This window comes from Saccostrea cucullata, unplaced genomic scaffold, assembly GCF_032062105.1.
Source record: "Saccostrea cucullata isolate Sc308-1 unplaced genomic scaffold, CSIRO_AGI_Scuc_v1 ctg2689, whole genome shotgun sequence".
In the NCBI taxonomy this organism is placed as follows: domain Eukaryota; kingdom Metazoa; phylum Mollusca; class Bivalvia; order Ostreida; family Ostreidae; genus Saccostrea; species Saccostrea cuccullata.
In genome coordinates this window covers 27,418-35,051 of record NW_026935358.1, presented here as the reverse complement: position 1 = coordinate 35,051, position 7,634 = coordinate 27,418, and the positions used below count along the sequence as shown (strand labels likewise).

At 32.5% G+C, this 7,634-nt stretch overlaps 2 long non-coding RNA genes across 2 annotated transcripts; one reads left to right on the top strand and one right to left on the bottom strand.

Moving 5' to 3' along the window:
• Positions 1 to 1,539: 1,539 nt before the first annotated feature.
• Positions 1,540 to 6,633, top strand: LOC134242561 (uncharacterized). Its single transcript, XR_009986880.1, has 6 exons — positions 1,540 to 1,671; positions 2,574 to 2,645; positions 3,035 to 3,182; positions 4,247 to 4,342; positions 4,534 to 4,629; positions 6,352 to 6,633. It is a non-coding gene; the product is annotated as an uncharacterized LOC134242561 (long non-coding RNA).
• LOC134242562 (uncharacterized) lies at positions 1,549 to 2,724 on the bottom strand. The gene is made up of 3 exons (XR_009986881.1): positions 2,386 to 2,724; positions 1,708 to 1,788; positions 1,549 to 1,608 (listed from the first exon to the last, which is right to left on the bottom strand). It is a non-coding gene; the product is annotated as an uncharacterized LOC134242562 (long non-coding RNA).
• Positions 6,634 to 7,634: the final 1,001 nt, after the last annotated feature.

Below are 7,634 nucleotides of genomic sequence, written 5' to 3'. Positions count from 1 at the left end.
GAATTTAATCTCTTACCAACCCGTATTTAAAGCCCGATAAATGTTTTAAAATGATACCTTATTACTTATATTTACATTTGTGACTTATTCATACTTTATATTTGCCTGATTTTGACTTTTAGGGTGAGAAATGCATCATTTTTTAAACTCAACGGCAAGTATGTAATCTACTCATCGCGCCTCAACCCTTTATGACGTCACTGAGAAATTACGTCAAACGATTATCCAAACGCACATCTCTGACCTCTTGACCCCGTACATGTATTTATACAGTTATAGATACGCATTCTTTTTCAGTATAGTGTTATATAAAGGAAAACAGTTGCAAATGTAAATATTTATATTTACTCACCATTTATACTGTGCATTTCCAAAAGAGAGATATTTAAAAAATGATGTGATAGGCCCCTCACCCCTTCACAGTTTGAATTTTAGAATGAAAATTGTTTATATATTGTTAGAAAGACGAATTAATTAATTAAATAATAATGTCAATTCAGACCATAGTTTAATTTTTCTAACAAAATTTTGCCTGGGACGATGTTTTGGTTGCCACGGGCTTAGGTGTCGTTCGACCGGGATGTCATTCTACCTATTGCCTAGCCCTTGTAATTCATTTTTTTGTTGCAGTATATGTTCACCCACATTCATCATACTCTCTACATGCTTATGTGTCCCCAGAAAATCCTATGATATGTTATGCAATTTCCAACTTTTCACAAAAGAACATACAAAGAATTATAAGACGTTATTTATTTATTTATTACATCTTACAAACATTTAAACTACATTGATGAGGTAATATATCAGAATCATGGAGAAATAAATGTTGGAATCCATAATTTTCAATGTATGCACCTTTCAAAAAAAAGTAATACTTCTGTTCGAGTATATGAACATGATCAATCAAAACATCTTAATAATGCCTTAATGGTCTAGAAATGAATGAATCAAATTGGGGGATAGATTATAGAAACAAAAGCATTACACATGTATGCAATATAATTATAGATTGGGAATTTTACAAGTGGGGTCCTTGGACATACCCCCCACTTACCCTTTCTAAATATTTTGGGTTGCAGCCATTCCCAATAATTTATTCTTTTCAAATTCTTTTCAAATATCCTACACAAAGCACAAATTGTAAAGGACAATGATTGATGTTGATTACATGTATCATTTACTCATTACTTTGATAATGATTTTTTATGAAAACCCCTTTGAAAAATATCTATCATAGGAATAATCAAATTTATATTGAAATTCCTCTATTTGTGAAATTACTTAAAAGTACAAGTAATATCACCACTTAATATGCATTTCACATTGGATTTTATCAGAATCTAAAACTTTAAAAAACATAAATGCCCCAGTGTTTTAACAGCAATTTAGCAGTCTGGATATGCTTTTTATCATTTTCTTGCTGAGAATTCTATAACTTTCTGTGGAGTTTACTGACTTTAGTTTGTACTCTAGCAAGAGATGTCTTATATTGTTGGCTGAATGGTCTGTCAACAGCTGTTAAACGTTTATATTTTAGATATTCCTCCACCTCTTTACATTTTCCAAACAACATTTGGACCAAGTCATCAGTTCCATACCTCTTGGCTGAAATTAAATGAAATGAACCATGAGACTTTCAAATGGCACGAAGAATGAAAGTTTTAAAAGGTATTTAAATGCTTAATATGGAGAAGAAAAACTGACCTATACGACTGCTCTGATCAACATTTTTTTCCCTCTCGCTGGTCTTAAAAAGTTGTTTTCTGCATTTCTTTCGTTCAGAATCTATTAATAATGCATGTTCATAGTCATCACGTCATTGATATATTCTTACATGACAGATATCATAGCCAAGTGCAAGGGAAGAATAATTTTGTGGGTTTTTTTTTCAACCAGTTCAAAGTCTATTACATGTATTAAACTAAGGCATTCCATTTATTTTACCCCCGCAAACGAAGTTTAGAGGGGGATTTTGGAATCACCATGTCTGTCCGTCCGTCTGTCTGTAGACAAGATTTTGTCCGGACCGTTTTTAGAAACTGTTGGGTGGATTTGTCTGAAAATTTATACACTTATTATACACAATATGAAGGTGTGCACCTGGTATTTTTATCATGATTGGATGATTTTTCTGCATTCTACAGGTGTTTTTTCTTTTTTATTTTGTGATTTTGTTTGGCTCATAACTAGAAAATTATTAGACTTACAATCATCAAACTTGGACAATTTATCCATCTTGGATAGAAGGATGTCATGACCTATTTTAAGGTCATTGTGACCTTTAAATTAAGTGATTTTTTTTAAAAACCAAGTCTTTAAAATTTTAAATTCCATAATCCTAAAAAATGTATAAATGCAGATTTTTCCACCTTGCTTACGTACCTGTATGTAAATTTTCCTCGCAAAATCTTTTTCGTTTGGAACTGATTAATGCTAAAAATATGAAATAAAGGGAATTAATTTATGAAATACAATGATTTCCAATTCATTTTGACAATAAAAAATACTTAAGCTGAATGTTAGGTATCATCTAAATAATCATAATAATAATATGTCTGTTTCTGTTTTAGATATATGTAAAAGTACCAATGTAATGGTTCTCTTCTTTGGCTGATTGGTATCCTTTGATTGATTAAGTGAAGGTAATTGTATATTGACAGTGAGGTAACAATGGAAACATTGACTATTAATCATGTTAATTGAAATCACTACTTATTTGCAATTATATTTATGATTTCCTAGTGCACAATGGAGATATATGTCAATTGCTAAAGAGGGAAAAATAACACAATGAAAGCTCATTAAGAAATGGAAGTATTGGACTTAATCCCATATTGAACCTTTTATCCAGATGATATGAGCCTTGCTAAGGCTTGGGGGGGGGGGGGGGGGGGAGGGGGGTGCATACAACTCATTGGATAAAAAATAATATCCAACTACACATCATGTGGGATTCTATACTTATACTACAGCAAACAAATTGATTTCCCTTAATTGTGAAAACAAAATTTTAAATATCCTTTTATTGTAGACACTTGACATCAACTGGTGGTCAATATCCAGCATCTTCTTCCCAATACTACAAATACAACCTTCTGGTGCCTGATGACCACTTAGCCCTTCCTCATCCTGGTGCTGACCAGTGATTTCTTGAAGTCTCTATTACCTGTTGAATTTAGGTAAGGACTGTATTGGTAAAAGGTACAGGTTTTAATAAGTTTAAGATTTGCTATCTTCTTTTTTGGTATTTATGACTGTTATTGCTGGTTTAAGAGTCCAAATTTGTGTTTGCGATCATTTTAAGTCCGCATAAACAGTCTCAAATACCAAGTGAGAAAATTGTTATTTCCATTCTAATATTCCGCCTAATACTGTATTTACAATTTTGTATTACATGTAGCTGTTTAATTAATATTCTTTCTGAATAGTTGTATCATATCAGAACTTAGTTTGAATCTACAAAACAAAACAATCGCCTTCTCCATTTAAAACAGTAAGAGTTAGACAATCATCGATACACATGCTTGATTTTCTTTCCTAATCTGCTTTTTTTTTTGGCATTTTTCGCTTAGAACTTGCTTGAGGAAAATTTCACTTAAAGACTGTACATGTTTGACTGATTCGGCGTATGATACATCGTGTTTAATGTTACACCGCAGAATACAAGTTCTGTTTCACATAACCTTGATAACAGTTTCTATTTTTTAAAAAAAATATGTAAATAAATGAAATGGGCAAATACACGATTATTGCCTTGAAATCGAAATTACTTTGAAAAAACACATTTTTAACGAATAACCGACTAAAGAAATTTTTATCGATAGTTGGTATCATCAAATGATTGTGGAGTATACGCGAATATTCGTTGAAATCCCTAGTTTAAAACATGTTTTTCTATCAATTAAAACATACTTTCACATCTGTTAATGCGCAATTGATGGCCTCAAGCATTAGTGCAGCAAATTGGTATTAAAATACCCACCCTTCAGAAGATCAGGATTGAATTGTTGATTCACTGTTGCTTTGCATCTTTTCTTTGCTTCTAACATTTAAAAGAAATTTTTATAAATTATCTCAATTTTTTTTTTGAAAGAGTAGACATGCAATCTCCTACAGAAATTCTCGTTTGTAGTTGATTTGAAAGTTGTCCCATCTGAATCTGTACAGAAAAGTGTACAATGACTATAAATCTCTTTTTTGATCCATGTCAGGATTTTTACATGACATAGTACATTTTTTTTAGACACGTACCAGCATTTGGCAGCAGAAATTGAACATCATCAACATTATTGTCCTCCTCTTCCTGCTTCTGGCCATTTTCTCCATTTCCTATGAGAAGGTAAGTTGTAGAATATTTCAATTTAAGATTTATGAAAAATATTGAAATTTTGTATCTAAATATCACAATGAAAGAAATTTGGAAAATATTTAATTCCCATCTGAATCTGTACAGAAAAAGTGTACAGAGGTTATGAAATGTTTTTTTCATCATGTCAGAATTTTTACATGACATAGTACATTTTTTTTTAGACACGTACCATCATTTGGCAGCAGAGATTGCACATCATCACCATTATTGTCCTCCTCATCCTGCTTCTGGCCATTTTCTCCATTTCCTATGAGAAGGTAAGTTGTAGAATATTTCAGTTTTTTTTATCTGTTTATCACACTGAGAAATACTGGAAAATATTATATAAGATTATTTTTGTAATTTTCATTGGCTGAAAGGACTTCATGTGATATTCCTCCTTTTGTGATATCATCGAGAAAGTACATTGGCAGAAAATAATATTGTACAACACATTGTTCGGTTGCACTGAAGTTACATTGAACATGACGTCATAATATATAAATCATGTTTTAAACTATTGAGACTTGTGTGATGTAATGACAGCCAAATCTGTTTAATAGTTAGAACTGACTCGTGTCAGTGCACTAACTTTGAGTGAGTATAAATATAACTATTATGGACTTCACTGAAGGGTCAATATGTGGTTATAAGGACTCATGGCCGGTGATATTGATTGAAGACACGGACCATGATACGCAGCATTGTTAAGGCTTGAATTAGGGGGCGGGGCCTAATTTATACGGGAAAAGTTAACTGTGACGTCACACAAAAATATGACTTTTATGTATTTCTCATAATACCTGAAAATGAAATTATTTGCAACTTTTAACTGTATTAGCATAATAAACAACAATAAAACCTATCAATGCTTTAAAAAAAGTTGCTAGGTAAATCCCGTGTAGCTGGTTTTAAACAAAGCACTGATTGCGATGAACTTGTATATATGACGTCATTTTGGTAAACATGACGTATTTCATGTACTGTGAGAGGCAGATTGAGGAATTTTTTAACAATGAAAAATGCGTTTTATTATTAAACGGAATATTATTTTCAGGTTTTGAATAGTCGATTAATACCAATGTATGTCTTTTGTTTAGTGTGATAATTCATTTACTATCAAGAGAATGTATTTTATTAATTATGTCGTGTTTTTATGTACAGGTTACGTATATTTTACATCGAGATGCACCATAAAATCGTACTTTCGCAAGGGCATACACTGCATAGATCTTAATCATTTTTTGAATATAGATAAAGGATATTATCCTTAACTGGAAAAGTGCTGCTGCTTTCTTTAAATCGAAGGCGTGATTTCATAAGTACACAAAATATTTGGTAAAAGTCTAATATTTTTTGACATTGGCCTATTTACTTGAAAATTTAACTATTAAAACGCGAATTCTATTCAAAGCAGCAGCACTTTTCAGAAACTACAAAGTATGCAGAAACAATTAATAGTTTGAATTTTTAATTTCAACTAGGGTATGCCCTTGCGATATGGAAATTTGTTAATGACCTACATTCAGTACACGTACTATGCATTCATCACTTGACTGTCCATCGATGGGACTAAACTTCATACAGTACAGAGTGGGTAATACTATGCTATTTCTATAGGTATTAACGTTCTGTGATAATAAAAAAGCTTAATTGAAATAAATTTAATTTAAAATGATATCCCCCTTTTTGCACCTACATTTTCCGTTGATTTCTCATAGTAGGCCTTAACAGTGCTGCGTAGAGACCTCGCAGTCTTGGTTGCCATCACTTTCTGTGTCTTCGTTCAATATCAATTGCCATGAGTCCTTATAACCACATATTGACCTACACCGAATATCCATAATTGTATAATAATTCATTTATTTACATACCATTATCCTGATTTTCAGTGAATTTGGAAGTTTCCACATCTGAGCCTGTACATTATATAAAAAAAAATGTTTTTATACAAGATTTATTTTAATGACCGAAATTTATTTGATCTATTATGTTTTCAGACACGCACCGTCTGGCTGTTGGGATGGAACTTCATCATTTTGGGATGTGTCGAATTCCTCTTCCCTCTGGCAGTCTTCTCCGTCTGCTAAGAGAAAGTGATGTATATGTAAGATGCAAAGTGCATCAATATGAGGTTTGCTTGTAATGACTGAATATTGTAGAAGTACTTCATTTTTCTACTAGGTATTTATTTAGGCAGTCTCCAAATCACCACAGAAATTTGTCGAAGCATACTCAAAATATACTAGTAGTGAGAGTTCAAGAAATTGATATAATTTTCTACCCGCAGACTAAAGAGATTTCAGTCATTTCACACAATTACAGACCCTGAGACGTGCTACTACCCCAAAAAAGCGTGTGGGTTTCGTGCGCTTTCCGTTTCGTGCAAACCGTGTAGCGTTTCGTGTAAACCGTGCAGCGTTTCGTGCAAACCGTGTAGCGTTTCGTGTAAACCGTGCAGCGTTTCGTGTAAGCTCCAAAGCGTTTCGTGCAAACCGTGTAGCTAGCGTGCGAAAAGCGTGTGAGAAACGTGCGACTTTCGTGTAAGAACCGTGTGATAAACGTGCGACTTTCGTGCAAGAATCGTGTAAGATTCATTCGGAAGTCATTTCATTTTAAATATGGCTATCGATGGGCCAGGATGTAAAATTCTATTAGTATTTTATAATTGAATTAGTTATGCTTGTGATATTATAGGAGTAAAAATAAAAAAAAATGGAACAACAAAATTAAATTAAACGGTAATGTATGATTTATATTTGTTTGATCTCAAAGAAAAGATATACCGGTAATAATCTTTTTCTTTTAAATTAAATCAAAAATATATCAGGACTCTGTTCTTGTCTTTACATTTGAAACGATGTGTCATTTGATATCTTTAAATACATAAAACTTGTTGCTCATTATTGTCAAAAATGGATTTTATAATTTTAATTCATGTGCACTGACGACCATATCTTTATAAACGAGGGGAGGGGGGGGGTGTGTTAAATTAAATTACTAGACAGTTCAGTCTTTAATTTTTTGTTGTAGCTTTCAATCTAATGTTAGTTTAATTAAATGCTTTATTTTCTATTCTTGTTTAAATTCGTTGTTAAATGTATGCACAGATACACCCCTTATAAATGTATTGGAATCTTCTTTCCGCCTTTCAACTGTGATCAAGGTCATTTACAACAGCGATTACGGGCGCCGGGGGCATTGCAAATGAAAACCTGTTTTGCTATATGTACACGTTGAGTTCACGGCTAAATGACACCTGGAAATTACGACTGGATTTTTT